The sequence below is a fragment of the Empidonax traillii genome, unplaced genomic scaffold (assembly GCF_003031625.1).
Source record: "Empidonax traillii isolate 1590-97213 ecotype Southwest subspecies unplaced genomic scaffold, ASM303162v1 scaffold72:size2462915, whole genome shotgun sequence".
Taxonomy (NCBI): domain Eukaryota; kingdom Metazoa; phylum Chordata; class Aves; order Passeriformes; family Tyrannidae; genus Empidonax; species Empidonax traillii.
Genome location: NW_020955265.1, coordinates 1,972,015 through 1,992,243, shown reverse-complemented (window position 1 = coordinate 1,992,243; position 20,229 = coordinate 1,972,015). Strand labels below are relative to the sequence as shown.

Below are 20,229 nucleotides of genomic sequence, written 5' to 3'. Positions count from 1 at the left end.
ATTAAAATGAGACATGGCCAAAAAGTTGAAAATTATTTTAAAAAGCAGTCCTGCTGTGTAGAATTTCTTCCATTTTGAGTTTATGAAAATAGTTCAACTCTTAAGTTATTAGCAGCAGTAACACACACAGTAAAAACAGCACCTACAAGCTCCTTCACAGACCAGGATCATTTAGCATTACAGACTATAAAATACAGTAGTCCACATCTCAAAGAGAGTTATAGAATCATGGAATATCCTGAGTTAAAAGGGACCCACAAGGATCATTGAGTCCAACTCCTGGCCCTACACAAGACCAACCCAAGAAACACACCATGTTGTCCAAACACTTCTTGAGCTCTGATAGGTTTGGTGCTGTGACCACTTCCCTGGTGAGCCTGTTCCAGTGCCCTAACACTCCTTGATGAAGAACCTTTTCCTAATACCCAGACTAAACCTCCCCTGATACTGCTTCATGCCATTCCCTTAGGTCCTATTCCCAGTCAACAGAGAGATCAGTGCTTCCCCTCTTACACCTTTAGTGCATTAATTTTCCTTGCCTCTTGATACTTTTTATTTTCCTAATAAGTTTAATAAAAGAAATTGCCTTTACCTCACCTAACTGGTGACTGCAGAGAACAACCTTCTTCTTTGCTGCAGGCACATCTGTATATATGCTTTCACCAAATATAACATAATATTACTGTAGCTCCCCTGAACTTCCCCTGGATTTTCATTTTTTATTACAGTGCATCAATTATCCTAAGTTCTTCTTCATATTAAAATTAATTGAAAGTGCATTCAGCAGTATATTTTCAGGCTCAGCAAGCTGACTGGAGTTAAGTATGGTATAACCACAGAGAAAAATATTTTCTCTGAATATCTTTTTAATCTAGGTCTGTCATATACTTCTGCACTCTAAAAGCCTTATTTTGGCTTGCTCCCAGTGTTGCCACTTCTGTAGAAGAACCAGAAATACTCATGTGCTGCTTTTTATCAAAGTAATTTTAAAATATTAACTATCAGAATGATATTCTGACATTTATAAATAATGCCTACCATTTCCTAATATTCTTTCAAAAACTCTGTTTCAGAGTAAAGGCCTCATCTGAAGCAACCTTAAGACAAAGTATCCACTATGTGTGTGCAGTATAAAGCAGACCACATGAAAAAAAACAGAAAAAAAACAAAAACAAGTAAACCAAGACATTACATTACAGGGAGAATAAGGATTTTATGAAAACACTAGCTCACTTTGGATTCTCATTGTTTTCCTTAACTCTCTCTGTTTCACTTAATCTTTTATTCCATAACTCATTCATTTGTCCCAAGACCATAAGTTTCACTCAGCAGAGCACCGGACAGATTTTTGGTAAAGATAAATCATAATAGTAGTATTGCCTTTAAAACATAAAGAAGCTACACTGCATTAATGTATTGTACAAGTGAACAGTGTATAGGTTTTAGAGAAGTAGAAAGAAATAAAATATACTTTATGTTTACTATACATGTATTAATGGTAATGTAAATTAGTACAGAGTACTAATATTCAGTTAATATGGATCTTTCAGTAAATACAAATAGTGACTAAATTATTACTTTCAGATAAAACAAGAAGCTTTATCGATAAATCTAACAGATTATGAAATATTTGCTCTTACAACATTAATGGCACTTTTACAATCATTGGATACTCTTTGTTGTCCAGCCTTTGAACAGACAGGTAGGATCTTTTGTTCAGACCATAAAGAGTCTTTTCCACTTTTATGATCAGCCAAAATTGCAGCCACTGGGTATACTAACACCATGCAACAAAGTGCAGTAAACTGAACTCTGAGCTACAGCTAACAAAATCCAAAACAAAGCACCACGCAACAGTGCTTGTCTGGGCCTTGAAAGCAGAGAAGCACGTCCTGCTGCCTTGGATGCTACATCATTTTTCTATTTGTTTTTGCAGAGATGCCATTCTCCCCACATGGCATGGTGCTGGTCAAGCAGGTAACAATTTCTGACGCTGCAATGTGTAGATACAAACAACTTTGTTTTCAACAGCTATTTATTAGCTGAAGGGCTCTCATGAAAATAATAGCCCTGCCCTTCACATACTGGTATCAAGGTTTGCCATTTGTGTGAAGAAGCTGCATCCTAAAGAAAGTGCAAGAGGAAATTAGTCCTTATGTCTGTCCTCGCATTTTGAGAGCCAGTGCTCCTTTTTCTCCACATTCATCCAAACTGATTTGTCTTTTAGCATAACTGTGTGGGACTGACAGAGTCCAATGGCCAATTCCAAATAAACATACATGATTACTGGAATATGAGATGCACAGTTTTAGGGGAAGATCTTTATGAAAGGTCCACTGAAGGCCACTTACTATTTTGTAATGATTTGACATCAACTTCGATTTTGGGAAAGTGTTTCAAGTCAGAGTATCTCTGACTGCAAAGCCTTGTCATTCACTAACAGACAAATGAAGGACTAGAGTCTACAGTTGTCAAAATATTTAAATTATGTGCAATAAATATAAATTCTGATATTTTCAGGAAACCTACATAAAAGTAGACCATGAATGTATATTTTTTAATTATTACGAAAAAATTGTGTGCCTCCATATTGAGGTTTGATGTCCTTTCTGTAAGATCCCCTGCTTCCTCTGCTATCAGCATCTCAGTTCAAAACGTAATCACTGTTAATGATCACTACAGTTAGATATACTCCAGATGAAGAGCTTTAAAGGATGACCCCTTTCTTTCCCTAAGCAATATAATGAAGAAACAGTTATGAAAATCTGTCATTCTTTGGCAATTCTTGTATTTCCCCTACTGATATTTTTCAAGAATATCCATCAAAGATACTGCGCTTCCTCGGTATTCTTGTACCTCACTGTGCACTGAGACCTTTGGTTTGTAGGAAAGATGAAATTTAGAGATAAATAGGTAGCTGTAGATCTGAATTATTATTAAAGTGTTTTGCTTTGAAAGACAATCTGAGCCTGCAATTTACAATGCTTAAAACTGAGTACAAGAATGAAACCTGACAGCTTGACAGTATCTGGTTCAGCAGTTCCAGCTGATTCTGTCATGGACCACAAGAAATTATAACTGGCCCTTCCTGTCTTATTTCCTGTGATACATTGTATTTTGTATCATTGCAAACGAAATAGTTTCCTTTTCCAAAGTCCATTTAAAACGCCAAGTTAACCAGTTACCAATCTTTGTAAATGCTTGTCTGTAATTTTGCCAGAATTTAATAGCTTAGGCCTTTTACAGAACTGCACCTGATGTTTTTATGAAAACTTCACCAAAAACTGGTGGCTTGACTTCTGACTGAGACTTGGGGAAAAGACATAGCAATTTTGACATTCATATTTTTAACTGCTTATTTGAAAACCTGAAATTTCTTATGTACATATAAATTCCATGCTGATTGTTAGTATAATATAATTGGGACATCACTTCTGTGATCTGTTCAGACTCTACAACAACAGGAAAGAACAGGATATACACACACACACACACAAAGGAATAAATCTGTTCTGTGCAAAATTGTAAAATACCATTTAAAGAAAAATAGATCACAAAACCTTTCTTTATACAAAACAGATTTTGCAGACTAACACTTAAGTTCTCCATTATTAACCAACCCACCTAAATTTTGAATGTTTCACATAATATTCTGTCAACCTTTCTCACATAAATGATTTTTCTTCTAAAAAAAGATATGTCAGAAAGAACTGCTCAGTCATATTGACTGCTCCTACATGGAGACATCCGGACCAGCTCATCTGAAGCCCATATGCAATAGACATCCCATGTCCAGTCCCATATCAGCTCAGGCATCACCATAAAGTACTGAATTTTGTTAGACAGGCTTACCAATACCAACCCTACTTTTGCCACACGCAAAATGCATTAAAGGCATGTTGTGTCTGCAGGATTTTACTCCTACTTAGACACGTTTGTTTCATTCACTATGTTGAGCATGTGCAATCTAAACTTTATCCAAGAAGCCCACACAGCTGGAGAGAGTTGTCTAAAATAAACATCTGGGCCATTATGTTTGTCTACATAACGAGTTTACATTATACATTTCAAAGTAATATCTTTGATGGAATTTAAATCCCTCTAGAGAAAAACACTATTTAGCCACAAACTTATCACTGTTCAACCAAAAAAAAAAGTGTATGTGTGGATATTTTAGGCCAGAAAAGATCATTTTCTTCTGCATACATAAGCAAAGAAGTTCAGTTCTGATTTCTGTATCAAGCCTACAACTCCTCCAAGAATTACTTATTTCAGAAAGATAGTCTTGATTTTAAGAGAGACACCTTGGCTCTTAGAATATACTTTAATTCATTTTTCTCATTGTTTCCAAATGTTTCTAGTTTCAATTTTTATTTTATTTGCAGTTTCAATATTTTAATTTCCAATACATTTTGGTGCATTATGATGTCTTCTATCACTAATGATTCTGCTTAGGTACCAACATTCACAGGGTTCTTTTCACTCATGGTACGTAATACTGATTTGATTTTGCATAGCACCTTTCATTCAAATGTCTCAAAAAATCCTCATGAGTATATAAGAGTGGCAAACTTCCTACAGAAATATCCCCGTTTCACAGATAGACAAACTGAATGAAAAGACACTAAAGATCATATTCTTCAAAGGGACGAAAATAACATGGGAACAAGGTGTCTATGCATTTCTGTGAAGGTAGAGCTCTCCAAAGTTGCAGGCCACCTCTGGCAAAGCCAGAAACAAACCCCTCATCATCAGATTCTTATGCCTCTGCTTCCACAAGACCATTACAAATTTGAATGTATTATTTCTAGATACTGTTGTACGTTCCACTGTACAACTGCAGGTGTACAACTCTGCATTTTAAACAGCTCAGAAATACACTACAGATTTAATACTAATGTTTCAATTACATTTTTGGTACAAATTGTACAAGATGGGAATTCAACAGCTTTAAGCAAGTGGTGGCTGCTTTTACCTCATTTCATACAACAAGACACTTTAAGCCTAATGAATCACAAACACCAATATTCACAGCAAGCCCAAATTTGCCTTGGCAACTGCTGAAACTCTGACCTATGGCAAAGACAATGAAGACCTCAGCCCGGCAGTTCAGTCCCCAGTGACTCTGTGACAGTGGAAGCGTGCATATTCAGTCACTTCTCTTCACATCTGAACCCAGGAAGAAGGGTGTTTTTCTGGATCAACAAACTCTACTGAGTAGATGAAAGAACTCAAAAGGTTTTCTAACAAAATGCAGCCAATAGCTATCAGAGTGTATTCTGAGAGGAGCCTTATTAGGCACAGGCCTCTTACTCTCACAGCCCTATGTCACACAAAGCAGCAGGTCAGACCATAGTAAGAGGCAGAAAATTATTATTTCCCATTCACAGCAAATGGGGTTGCAGAACCTGCAGAAAGAAAGTAAATTCTCAACACATTTATACAACCTTTGCTACAACTCCAGCCTTACTATTTAAGCACACTGGGACGTAAAGGTTACTGAAAATTCGACTCCTATTTTTGAAGTGAGGGATATGGCCTTTCATGAATGGTCTTTTTTTTTTTTTTTTTCAGAATGAACATCTGACCTCCTGAAATTTACTGGCCTCAGAAAGTATTTCGTACCTGTGCTAAGGCATTTCTAGAAGTTCTGTAAAAAGTGTTTTTCCTGGACTGCAAGAGACATCTTCTCCATTATGTTTCCATGAAGAGTTTGAATATCAATAATAAGAAAACTAAACGTCATCTCAATATCTCAAATAACTTAATTAACCTATCATATGCTTTCATAATATTCTATAAAATAAATCTCTCCACTTCCATTCTACTCAGGCAGGTTAAACATATAATTTAGAAATTTAGAAGACAGACATTTTAAAATCCAGCTGATAAAAGTATATATTCAGGGACATTAAAACAACAACAACAACAATCAAAATAAACTAGAGTGTCTTCTTTGCAGAAAGCACATTCTGGAAGGCTTTGGGGGTTTCCAGGATGGCAGCTTATTAGCTGAAACTGATTGTCATGGCTTTGAACTAAAACCCTTCTAGCTGCTGAGAGTAGTTTTGGCTCGCTTGTGTAATAAAGGCATGATTTACAGAAAACATCTTTGACATTTTTGGGCCATGTAAGAACCAGCACTAGGCCCATGACTACCTAACGTACTAAATGAAATCTAACCTCGCTGAAATACATAGGAATTCTGCCTTTGATTTCACCCAGTCAGGCTTTCATGACACTACCAGTGCAACAGTAAGCAAACAAGAATAATTCAATCTTTTTACTGCGTTCCTGAGCTCATAGCAGGATAAGACAATTTTTGACTTGCATCTAACCCTTCACCAGTTTTGTGACATATATTAAAACTCCCATTAAAACTGAGTTTATACTGATGTAAAATGTGAGTAAACAATAGCAGAGAATCCAAATTCTTCTCTTTGCTAACTTGTTTAATTTATACAACTCAAAATTAACTTTTTAGGAGTCATTCATTGGTCCAGTATGCAGTTTCTGGCTGTGTGCACCCTAGCTATAAGCAAATCTAAATCCTATTTGATTCCTGAAGCATTTGCTGCTCTGATGTAGGAAAAGCAAAAAGGGAGAAGTGAAGCAAAGGAGAGAATGGATCTCCTACACCACAAGGAGACCAGAGAGCATGGCATGAACACAAAAACTGAGGGACTGTTTCACAGAGAGATGGAGTAAGTCAGCAATTATCAAACATCTCATATAACATCATGTCCATGGGATTCTTACATGTTATACTACACTCTGGTATCTTGTCTGTATCTATACAATAACTGGGGTTGGGTGCATATCATAAAGTAGGGCTACAGCATTAAGGTGCTTCTTGAAGCACACAACAAAACCAGTTCGTAAAAGCCTCCATATGAAGCAAATCCACTATCTGATTTTTTTTTTTTTTTTTTACAAAAACAGTGGCAATAGTTCCATAAACTCCCCACTTTCCTCCCAAAATTTATATATACTATATATATACGTGTGTGTGTGTGTGTGTGCATATATATATATGTAATATATACACTCATACATGGAAAAGGTAAGTTTGTTTCAGAAAAACAGAAATTACTGTCACAACGGCCAGAAGAGCCATAGATTCAGATAATAATGCAATACTAGCTTGGCTACATAGCCATGCTTTTTTCATGCTCCTTCTTCAAGAGCTATCCAGACAGAATGTGGAGAGTTGCTGTGCTATAAATACGCAGTCTGTCTCTGTAAAAACAAACAAAACCCATACCGAGAACGAGCAATAAAAAAGTTTTACAATAAAGTACCCTGAAAAATAAAAAACACGCCAAATATAAAATTATTAACACAAGTCATTCATCAACTTCAATTTTATCATTCTCACAAAGCCATAACATGAAGTTGTATAATCTTTCGGGTTTTGATGAAATCCAGGATGGTTTCTCTGGCTGTTTTCCAGATCTCTGCTGTGGCTCATATTTTCTGGTTTTATAGTTTGATCATGATGACTGATAATCATTCTGAAAAATCTGTTTAAAGCAAGTTGTGCTCAGCAATAGTCATCCTCTAGCTTTTGCACACAATGAGCTTGTTTAATCACAGCCACATGGGTTTACATGTGATGTATGTGAAAGTGATTTTAAATGCTTTTCCAACCATTTCTATTGTTTTGACCAAATCTCAGCCTCATCACATCTAAGACAGTAAGAAATGTATAAAGTAGGATCTGCAGACATTTTCTGCATCATCCATCTCGTTGTTTCTGTCTGAGACAGTAATTTCCTATCAAGATGGGATTTTAGGCACAGAAATCACAGAAACCTGCCCTGCACCCTAACTTCAAGGTCCGTGTGATTACATTCTCAAAATCTCAGCATTTGATAACAAACTGCCTCAAGATCTTGATGGAAAGTCTCGAGAACCTGAATTTCATGCTCATGTTAGCAACTTCTGCGAATACCTGTCCCCTCTCTGTCTACCTTCCATATTGTGAACCAGTATATGTGGGCTGGAGCTTGGCTAGAATATATCACCAGGACACACTACCCACAGCACATCACTCAGTATATCAAAGTCTAAAAGACAAAAATATGGTCAAAAAGCAGACAAGAAGCAGTACAAACATGCATATGACCACACTAAGGACAATCTTTTAGAGCAACACAGTTGTTGTCATAGAAGATTTTAATTTAAGTGTTTGCAAAGAGTTCAAAAGGCACAAAAACCTCTGGAGAATAGCTGACACAAGAGCAGATCAGACCCCTTTTCCAGGGCCCTTTTACTTCTCTATGTCAGAGCCTCTGCTGTCACTGCTGAAGACCTGAGTGTTATCCCTACCATGTTCTTTCTCTTCTAAATTGTTAACCTTGGCAAATACCAACACCTGGCCTCATCATTCCTTGTGGATTTACTGAAAGACAAGAAGGAAAACAGCATTATGATATTAATGCCACTTACTTCTAGTCACATTACCTAAGACCCACTTCTTCCAGTTACTCAGATAAGAGCCTCCCTACAACTTAACTGAGATATTATTTGCAAAAATATAGTCTTGCCTCTATAGAATATTTGATGTTTGTGGTTGTTGCTGTACTACTGACCTATCTTTCTATCTACATTCTGCTTTCATAGTATCATTATGTTCACAGTCTGGCAATTGTCAAGGAGTAAGCTGTCATAACCTACAGTTTTTTACAGAAGTATAATAAACTGTGTCAGAGTTTGTTTGAGTTTTCTGTGCAGCACAGAGCTACTGAATGTGTGTAACTGAATCAAATTCAGGTGATTAGGCACAATGAGACTATTAATATAAGCAATAGAAGAATCCACATAATAAACATTACTCAGATCTCCAAGCATCAGGTTAACCTGAGAAGCCACAAGCCTCTGAGTCCTATAAGAGTTTCAGCCACATAATTTTGGAAATATGGGTACTTCCAGGCACAATCTCACTGATGAGTCTCAACTAATTCAAAGTGCATGACTAATCAGAAAAATCTTCCAATCCAAATTTCCATAGCATCACCACCCTCTCCAAGGACCATGTCTTTTCCAGAATGGTTTAACCAGCCTCTCTCACTTTCCCCATCTAAATTCATAGACTGCTGTAGCAGACCTTCCTTCTCTTCCTTTTTCTTCCGCATTTCCACAGCATGCTTCTTCAACTGTAAAGTGAGAATAGCTAGATTAGGAAAGAAAGCTCGCAACTGAATTCTGAAGTCCACCATTTCAGTCACAGGGCTTAACAAAAGCATATTTAACCTGAGAGTGATAATGATATTGACTTCTTAAGGAGTTTTAAGCAATGTGTTAGGTCTATTTCCAAATCAGTCAATATTCTGGGCTGAAAATTACCTCCTAAGTGCAAACCTGAAAACCACAAATGACAAGGCTTATTCAAAGTGAAATCATGTCTAGTAACAATTAGAATCTTCTGTGTAAGAGATAAAGAGTTTTCCCTGAGACTAGGTTTAAACTCTAGAAAGAAGGACTGCAGAAACTAAGGATCACACAGACCATTTTTTGCTCCACATTCTCCCTTTGGACTCTGCCTTCTTTAATACAGGGAAAATACCTAGTAACATGCACATTGACAAAAATGGTTGTAAAAGCAAAGATTTGATACTCTGAAAATTCTCTGGAGAGAGTAGGATAAACCACAACTGTCACATGTCATGAAGCCACAGAATCATTTAGACTGGAAAACACCTCCAAGATCATGAGTCCAACCATTATCTTAGCACTGTCAAGTCCACCACTAAACCATGCCCCTATGCGCCACATCTACATGTCTTTTAAAAACCTCCAGGGATGGTGACTCAACCATTTCCCTTAGCAGCCTGTTACAATGCTTGACAACCCTTTTGGTGGAGAATTTTTTCCTAATATATAATAATGCACTTGTATGCTATAAAGGCAGCACAAGAAAACATTAACAAAAAGCCACACTACTTCACCTGGGCCCAGCCTCTCACAGTCTAATTCTGACTGTATGATAACCTTACCTCTTTTACAGGAATTATATAACATAGATAATGCCATATAATTATAATCTCCAAATTCCACAGGGAAAAACCAACCCAACAAACACCAATCTAACTGAATTTAAAAATTCACAAGACTAAGACCTAAAATAAAAAATAATTACAGTCTCAGCTACAACCTGTTTTCATTACCATGTCAACTGTACAGCCAGTTAACAATAAAAAAATTACAAATTGCCATTCTGAAAAACACGACATTGCTAGTCCTTTACCAGTAAATGCTTCTGTAATTTAATTGGTATGCACATTGGCTGCAAGCTTGGATTGGAAAACAGTGACTAGAGTCTCTCTAATACAGTATAGTCCATTGAACGGCATTCCAGCAATGTATGCAGGACTTTGCAGATATTCCACCCTGGGCACCAATTAATGAGGCCGTGTCCTCGGAGAATAAAATTGAATTAGTAAAAGAATGGCAATAAATTCAGAATAGGCATCTGCAAAGTAATTTGAGAAGAAATGTCTTCCTGGCGAAGAACAAAGCAAATACTTTGTAGGGGTCATAGGAAGGGTTTGGGGAAAGAACTTTGGCACTGAATTAATGCAAAGTGATTCTACTGCTCTAGAGTCTATAAACCGTATTAATAGGCAAGCCACTACTTCCCAAGAGGAGTCTGTTAGGCCTCTTGATGTTTATTATTAATATTTGCTGGCCATTTTTGTACCAGGCTATTATTACTAGGCCAATAATTGTGACATTAAGGAACTGCCAGCTAGAGGTTTAATTTGTGTGCAAGTTTTGTGCTTGTTTGGTAAATCTCTTGTAATCCATTTGGGAGTATGGTCACAGAATCAGTCAGATTGGAAGGGACCACAGTGGGTCATCGGGTCCAACCTCCCTATTCAAGCAGGGTCATCCTAGAGCACATGGCATAAGATTGCGTCCAGATAGATCTTGAATATCTCTGGTGAGGGAGACTCTACAAGCCCTCTGGGCAATCTGTTCCAGTGCACAGTCACCCACACAGTAAAGAAGTTCTTCCTCCTGTTCAGGTGGAACTTTCTGTGCATCACTTTCTGCCTATTGCCTGTTGTCCTAATGGTTTGTACCACCAAGAAGAGGCTGGCTCCATCTTCCTGGCCCAACTTTTTAGATATTTATGCATGTTACAAAGGTCTCCTCTCAGTCATCTCTTCTTGAGGCTAAACAGGCCCACCACCCTCAGCCTTTCCTCATAAGCAAGATGCTCCAGTCCCCCAGTCATCCTCATTGCCCACTGCTGGACCCACTGCAGGAGCTCCATGTCTCTTTTGTCCTGAGGAGCCCAGAAACAGACACAGTATTCCACATGTGGTCTTACCAGGGCTGAGTAGAGGGGCAGGATCACCTCCCTCAACCTGCTGGCAATGCTCTTCCTAATGCACTCCAGGATTCCATTGGTCTTCATGGCCAAAAGTTGGTCACTTTCTTGGTGTTCCAGTATGTTTCAGCAACCCCACATAATTTGTGTATCCAAACACAGTGTTCCAAATTCCAGTTTCCATAATACTGAAGTTACTACTGTGATAGCAAACTGACATTAGATTTATTCTAATGTAATTAGAACAGACAATGGTCTCCAAATATAGCTTTTAATATACTACTTCTATTTCAAATCTGTGTATATTAGGATCACTGTAAAGAGATTGTTTGGGGTGAGATGAAAAAACATTCTAACAAGTCACAGACCTCATGCCTAGTACTGGCTGGTGTGCCCAGGCACAGGCCCAGGGAGTGGGATTCCACCATGTCCCTTTCATGCTACAAAAAGGATGCCAGGGACATTGTGGTCAAGGCCAGCTAGCACCCTTTCAAGAATTTAGCTTGTTCAGTCCAGAAGCTCATTCCAACCAGTCAGTTTGGATTTGACCATCTCAAAGACAGTTTAACACCCACACAGAGCCAGCCCACTCTGGCTGACCTCATGGCCAAGAAAAAGGTCTTAGCCTCATTAGTTTTCTAACACAGATACAGCAAAAATATATCAGAAAGAAAAATCCGTCTAAGTGTGGTAGCTAAGTAGTCATGATAAATACCACTTAATTATCCACTATGTGAAGGAAGTCCCCGTTTGCTTATTGTGCTCACTAGTCTTCTGTGAGACAGTGACAAATTACACTGAACTGCGTGGTGATAACTTCTGGGTTCAGAATATTAGTCTGTTTGCAAATGGAAACAACAGTTCACCTAACTTTCAATACTTCAAAATGCAGTTTCTATCTCTGTAAGCAAACTGTACTTCATAGCTCGCTTTCCTTTCCTGTATCTGTTTGAACTGATCTACTTACAGTGTACCTTCTGTAAGAAGTGTTTAACATCATTTGTGCAGAGCATTGTACTTTGGTACACAATGAAGACAAATCTTTTAAAATGCATCTCGGGGGAACAAGAATTAATCTCTTCATTTTCCAGAGTCAAAGGATGTGAATGCTTCAAAAAGGAAATACCACCATATTTTTTGGTCTTACTATTCTCTTCCTTATTTCAGTTTATTTCCATTTACAACACTGAATCTTGAACATCATTCATCTTTAGAAATGCAACTTATTATATTTCATCTTTTTTCTGCCTTCATTTTTTTCTGTCATCAATATTTCCCCTTTGTCTTTTGCTCTTTTTTCCACTTTCTCTTCATTTCTGCTTTCTTCCTTGTTCTTTTTTTGTCTGTTATCTGTCATTTAACTTCTTCCTACAAAAATATAGTCATACCTCAGGTGAAACAAGCCAACTGTTAAATAAACAATAATTTATAGCAAGAAATACACATCTGCCAAGTCTCAGACACTGTATCAAGTTTATTCAGTTGACCTGCAAGAACCCCATCATGACATCCATATTTCTAGAAAGTATAGTTCCACAGTGCATCTCTTTTTTTGAGTCCAGCAGGCTGCCTCATACCTTACACACCATGTTTGTCTAGCACAAGATCATGCAAAAGACAAAAGCAGCTGTTATGTACACTCTGTGTGGTCCAAGAAACACTTCCTTGGGAAAGCTTGTTCACTGCAGTAAAATGCTGCCCCAATAGATGAGGCTGCTTTCATCCCTCATCATGAAGAAATATGTTAATTGTACATCTCATTACAATGTCAATATATGCCAAGTTTCGTATCTGAGTAAGAGAAAGAGATCGTGCTTGTGCAGAGAGGGGATCTAAAAATAAGGGTTATGGGATCAAGTTGATTGCTAGGCTAGAATACACTTCCTTGACAATCCTGTCAACTTGTATAAAGAAAGACAAGGACTACTAATACAATGTAATTCTTGATTTAAGAGTTTTCCAGTATACAGGAAGATGGTTTAATATCCTAATAACTCTTTATATCTATTAGTCTGTAGTTTCTCATGCACCTACTCCTAACAAATCCGTAAGTGGAAGATTTTCAGTAATGGCAAACAAAAATTGAGTAAATGGAATGGTTTTTAATCACAACATACCTTTTCGTATATTTCCTTTAAGCCTTAGTATATTTCCAATATGCCTTTGTTGCTTTGAATTACACAAAGGAGAGAGAAAACTCCAGTGTATTGAGCAGCAGTTTTACACAGGCAACTAGATGGCTGGACAAGTTATAGCACTTTTTTTTTTTTTCATTTAATACATAGCAAAATGAAAGTAATAAAATTCATTAGATACAAACTCGTTCTTCAACAACGTGCTACTGATTACAGATAAGCAGAGCAATTTATTCTGACACATTCAGATGGAGAAGGTAAAAAAAGTATTATATTACTGTTACCACTATCACACCAACTTCAATATAATAAATGACATTTTTAACAGCCTTCTATTTAATATGCTTTGATGGTGGTTTAAACTGACAAAAATTAAAATTACTTTTGGAATTCCACCCTTTATTGGAAAAAAATAGTGTGACTACTGCTGGGAAACTCTAAAGACCTTGTTTTGATTTCATACCCCCTCTTCGAGCTAATGCTACAGATTCACAGGTACCAAAGCACAAACCTCTACTACTTAAAGAATTAAATGCCACTAACCACTTGTCAGATCTCATAGGCTATTAGTGCCCAACTTGATCAACTCTTTGGTGACAGTGTCCTTCCTCACAGCCAGAGTGAATACAGAAATAAGCAGTTTCAACAGATGAAAATTTTAGAATTTTTTAGTGATGGGTTTTAAAACCATAGTGCTGAGATGCTCAGCCCAACTGTATTTATGAAACTGCAAATAGGAAAAACAAATTCATACAAAAAGGGATTTTTCCTCTTCCATTCTAGTTGTCTTTAAACTAATTTCTATGAAAAGTAACCTATGCTATATTTTACATCTCTTTTGATTTTTAAAATTTGTTTTACTATTGTATCTCAATGTATCTGTATGTATCTAAGGTGTATGTCACCGAAGTGACAAAATCCTGGCTCCTCTGATTCAGTTAAGAGTTTCATCATTGAGCTTAGTGATGAAAAATTAAAAGACAATGTAGAGGAACATCTCCTTTGTTTCTGCTTATTTTAATTGGAGGAAAATGGTCACATTTCCAACAAAAGGAACAATTGACTAAAATTCCAGTGGTATATAAACATTAACAAGATGTTGATATAAATATGCACAAAAGAGTAGAGTGACAACTATTTACAGTTCTCATAAGACTTTTCAGAGCCTTTATACACAAAAGGTAGCATATTGCTTTATTTTCTACAAGTCTGTTTTTCCTGAAAATCTCTGCTACATCATTACATCTCATTTGCAATGCTTCTCAGATGCCCAGTTTTGATTAGGCAGCCCTGCACCTCCCTGTCACACATTTTTAGGTACTAAAACACGGAGAAAAAAAGAACAACTTTCCCCAGTTAGAAACAGAGATGTACAGAGGAAATGGCTGAAGAAAAACATCCTTCTTTATCAGGTCTTCTGGACATAGAACTAATTTCAAAAAACATCAAGTGCTCTTTGTAATAAAAACTGAGTGATACAAACAGGTTCTGCTACTGCTGCAGATAAAAGGCTTCAAGTAGCTCTGTACTACAGGTTACCCATCTCATTTGGCTAGCTGTGCAAAAAGGAGAAAATCTGGATTTTTAAGAAAAGGCATCCAGGCAAAATTATGAAGTTTAAAATCACTGAACCTTAAGAAAGTTTGGGAAGGAAAATGTAATTTAATTTATACTAAGACACCAGGTATAACGTGAGTATTTCAGTACTAAGTTCTGTGATCAGGTCACTTAAGACACTTCTCGCTAGATTCACCTATCTGAAAAAGTTACATATATACACCTGATAGTGAATTATCTTATGTGGAAATGGTTAATGATGGAAGAGAGTAACAACATCTTGCTCTACAGTTAGACTGAAGCCCCAGCATGGATGTTGAAAACAGTGCTTATTCTAATGCACTCCACAAATGGTGGACAATCAGAAGCTAATAAAATTAGTGGAAAGAATAACAGCTGTGTAAAACACCTATCTAGTAGTTTAATTCACTAATGTTGCCAGCATTTCACCTTTCCATGCAATCAACAGTCTACTTAACCCACACAAACTCTGGCTAATTAGGTTATATATGTTATCCAGCAAAGAATTAAAACAGAAACGTTTTCCTTACAGTATTTTTATAGTAAAACTAAAGCACCAACTAAAACCAAAGCACTCTCTGCAATTTCCATTTACTTCTAGTGGATTCGGAGAGTGTACACAACTCTGTTTTAAAATATATAAACTTCTCTAAGAAGATTTTTAACTTTTAAACTACTCATTAGTATCTTTGGGTTACTCAAAGACAATCACCAGTTAGCAGCACAGGAAGTAATACAGAGATTCAGCTGATAAGTGGGCATTGAGAATGGACCTCCCTAAGTCCTGATAGTAAGGGATTTCTTCCCACATTCATCATACTGCAGCATCAGAATTCTTAAGAAGAAGGTTTCAGAGAATAGAATGAAGTCTTCTTAAAGGCTCTTAAGCAGAACTGTAGTGCAAACATTATCTAGTAGGATATCCCATCTGGTCTTCAGGTGCCTTTCCAGAAGTGTTCTACTTCGATTCTGTTTGCCAGCCTCATACAGAGGTCTGGAACACCTTAACGTGTTCAAACTGGCACAAGACACCTATGTTTTCACAAGTTAATCATACTTTTACTCTGTAATGTTGCACACTAGAAAATTATTTGCCATTGCCCCTTCATTCCAGTATCATGAGGTCAAACAGATTAAAAGAAACTGATCTGTTTATAAAGCATAATGGCACCAAATCAAATGGAGGCATCATCACTAGCTAGGACACAAAGTTCCTTTTCTGATACATTCTCTACCACTATCACAGACAAGATCAACAGGATCCTTCTGTTTAACAAAAAAGAAAAAAAAATAATCAAAAAAAACCCCTATCATGACAACAACCTTTACATTTCATATTTTTTTATATCAAAACTTTGCTTTCAGTAATTTTAATGGAAGCTTTACTAATTTGCAGCATTTCAGATTTCTGGCTCCTAAAATATACTGAACAAAGCACAAGAAGTTGCAGTCTCCTTCTGCTGTTCCCTTGATGTACTTAACTCCTTAGCAAATTTTCACTTTTCATTTTCCCCTTCTGAGAGGTATGAGTCAGGAGAGAATATACAAGCCATGAGACATGGCTGAGGTGAGCACCTGTGCACAGCACAGGTGTTTTTTTCTTTTTTTGTATGCCCAGCATTCAAGGAAGTGGAAGCAGAGCACACTGAAAGACGGCTTGGTCCAGGAAAGGTTCAGCAGTGCAGTTAGGGCAGGGAACAATTTCACTGAAGTTACCAGGATCTACTGCCATGTGCAATGAACTTGCACCATAGCTGATCATTAGGGATGGAAGTTGCAACTACTTACCTGCTTAAGAGGAAGCATACATTTCAGTCTTTGTCAGAGCAGAGCTTGCTTAGCCCATACTTCACAGAATTAAACAGCCCACCTTTTATAATCTGATTGCAGAGCTTCAATAAAAATGAAGGGCTCTGTTCCAATTCCAGCAAGATTGTATTGAGCAAAACCATTTCTGTACATAGAATAAAATAATTCTAGTATATTGAACTCTTCCATCAGTAGTCCTTTTCCAACTTTCATTTGGATCATTGTTGCAAGCCATCAAAGGAGCAACAAATAAAACATGTTTCTATGCCAACAAAATATTAATTATACATGCTTTTATTTTCCTAATTACTATTTAAGTACCACACATCTTTTTCCATAAGGGTGTTTTTCTGTTCTCAGGACAAAAATCTAATTGTAACTCATGTTTTGAATTACTAAAAGTTATCTTACCATTATCTTCTAACAAGTATTTAGCTAGAAGTACATTTCCTGGCAACAGAAGAAGTACATTAAATTGTTCCAAACTTGAAAGATCCTTTGGCTTCATTATCAAGGAATTTAAGTTACGTTCAACAGAAATACAATTTTCTGGTTTAAATGTTGGGTTTCCCCCCCCCCCCCACATACTTTATACAAAGCAACACCAAAAAAACTAAAACAAAGAAAATGCACTGTTTCTTTCTATCTGGACACTTGGTTTCCATCACAGGGATTGGAAGTACCAAAGAAAAGCACTTTAAGAAAAATAACAGAATAGTTGCTAGTGTATTGATCTAGCATCAGGATAAGCCAGAAAAGAAAATCTTTGCTGACAGAATTTTATAAACAATATAGTCCTCATGTCCTAAAAGCATTATGAACTGCAAATCCGCTACATCGCTACAGGTTATTTTGTAGTTCATGTTACATTAAAGGAATACTTTTGTCTGGATACTTTTGCCTTTGAACAGTAAAACCCGTTTTATTTTTCATAACCACTGCATTCAATAAGACTATAAAGACTGTCAAGTAATACAGCTACTGCAATTCCAGATCTGCAGAACAGCTGCACACGTATTGAATTCAAGCGCAAACACTAACAATGGTTATGTTAATAGGATATAAAGAATATCTGTCATGCACCCGAGCTGTTTGCAGTACTTTTGTTTCAAAGTCTGTCTCACTAGTAAGCTTATGTCTAGCCGGTGAGCGATTTATTTAGCAGTGAGTTATGTTCGCACGCAAGGGAATAGGGCAACCCCCTCTGTCGTCCCCATCTGTCTCTCATCCTTCCAGATAACCAGCACACCACCATTTTCCCAGCAAACAAAGGTTAAAGAAAGCCCAACTCGGGTGAAAATAAAGGCAAAGGGGCAACTATCGCCAGTGCAGGAGCAGCGCGGGGGGAGAAGCCCGGGGGCAGCCCCTCGGCGGGGTCGGACCGGGCTCCGACCGGCGGGGCAGGCGGTGGCAGCACCTAAAGTATTCCGGAACCGAGTGCAGACAAAAGAGGGTGTGTAGCAGCTGCGCGGAGCGCGGCAGCCGCCGGCACGCCAGCCCGCTCCGCTCGGGAGGCAGAAAGTCCATTCCCGGCACGGAAAAACCCACCCACCCGTACCCGCTCTCTCCCTGCCCCTGGCTGCCGAGGGCAAGGCGCGTCTCCCGGTCCCCCCGGCAGGATCGGGCACGGCGCGGCCCCTCCGCCCCCGAGGAGGGGTGACGGCTGCGGGCGGGTTGAAGTTTGGGGGCGAAGGGTAAAGTCCCGCCACACGCACCCCTCCCGCCCCGCCGCTTACCTATGGGGAGGTGCGCGGTGCCCGCAGCCCTCCTGGCGCAGCGACCTGCGGGGCTGCGCCGCGCCCGTCGCACACGGGGCTCCTCCGGCGAGGCGACGGCTGGCTCAGGGAGTGACAGGGCGGCGGCTCCCCTCGCCCTTCCCCGGCACCGTGCTCAGCGCAAGGCGGGGTGGGGCAGGCATGGCGAGCAGGCAAGGGAGCGGGGCTGGGGCGGTCACTGCCGGCCGGAGGAGGACGCCCGCCGATCGGGGGCTGCGCGCCCCCCCGCCGCCGCCGCCGCCACCGCACGACCAGCCGGAGGCGGCCACCCCCTGCTCGCCCCGCGGCGACGGGCGGGTGCCATAGCAGCGCTCCGCGGGAGCTGCGGGGGGGAACGGCCGCCAGGCAGCCGCCCAGGGGGGCGTGGGCGGGCAGCGGCTCCGCGGCGCAAAAGTTTCCCGGCTCCTTAGCGAGGTGCCCGGGAGCCGCTCGTCCCCGGCGCCGCCGCCGCGGGGGAGAGTGGCGGGACGGAGCCCGCTCCCGCAGCCGCTCCGCCGGCCGGACCGCTCCGCTCAGCGCGGCCGGGGCTCGGTCCCCGCCGCCCGCCCGCGGCAAAGTTTCACTCCGCAACCTCTCAGCTGCGGCCTCATCTCCATGGAAACGACACCCCCCCGTTCCGTTTCCCGCTGCTCCCCACGGGACGCGGCGGAGGCGGGCAGAGCCGGGGTAGCCCCCTCGCCAGTCGGGGCGATTCGGGGCGGCCGGGACGAGCCCGGCGGGCGCTGGGCACGTCTGGCAGCAGACAGCGGACGGGACGGCGGATGGGGAAAGGGGCAGGCTGAACCCCAGGGCGGGGACGCGGCTCTTTCTCTACCTCCCGCCTGCCAGGGAAGTTTCCCGCTCCCCCGGGGAGAGCGCGGGGAGCCGCCGGGAGCTGCGCCCCGCCCCCGCCGGGACCAGCCGGCTTGAGAGCCTCCTTTCCCCACGCCGCTCTATCCCAGCCCCGCCGGAACGGTGGGTTTGTAGGGCAGCCGGTTCCATCCCGGCGGGCTGACAGACCGCGGCCGTGAGGGAGGAGTCACCGGCGGGGGCGGCCGGGAGGTGGTGCGGGAGGGGATGCGGGTGTGTCGGTCACGGATGTGCCGGTGACGGTGTCGCGGACGCGGCGGGGACCCCGGTATATGGGGCCAAGTGCCCACCTTCCCTGTTGCCCTGTGAGAGCCGGACGGGAACTGCGGGAGCGCGGACTGATTCACCGTAATGTGGGGTTTTTACCTCAGATGCAATTACATTTTATGATTCAGCTTTTCATTTTTTTTTGTGGTTTGGTTTGGTTTGTTTGTTTGTTTGTTTGTTTGTTTTTGCGGCCGCATGCCCACCCATCATGTCCAGCTAGGGACGACAAAGTTCAGCTGTGTGGTGCTTGCACCTTCCAGTCAAACGGGGTAATCCAGCAGATGGGCTTGGGAGAGGGGATGACTCCCGCCTGCATGGGAACTCTCCACATTTTTAAATCAAGCATCTTTTTGGGGAGAAATAAAAGCAATCCTGCACTTGGTTTGCATTGGTAGCAGGTTTTATTTCATTTTTTAAAATGGATTGTACTTAAGTGTTGCCATTGCATTTTATCTCACTATAATTCTACCTAATGCAT

The 20,229-nt window shown here is 40.2% G+C and overlaps 1 protein-coding gene across 1 annotated transcript in view; it reads right to left on the bottom strand.

Moving 5' to 3' along the window:
* TMEM200A (transmembrane protein 200A) overlaps nucleotides 1-19,157 on the bottom strand; it is a 48,406-nt gene extending 29,249 nt beyond the window's left edge. The window contains exon 1 of the mRNA XM_027880574.1: nucleotides 18,597-19,157. The gene's annotated coding sequence lies outside the window, so the exon portion shown is untranslated. The remainder of the gene's footprint in view (nucleotides 1-18,596) is intronic.
* Nucleotides 19,158-20,229: the final 1,072 nt, after the last annotated feature.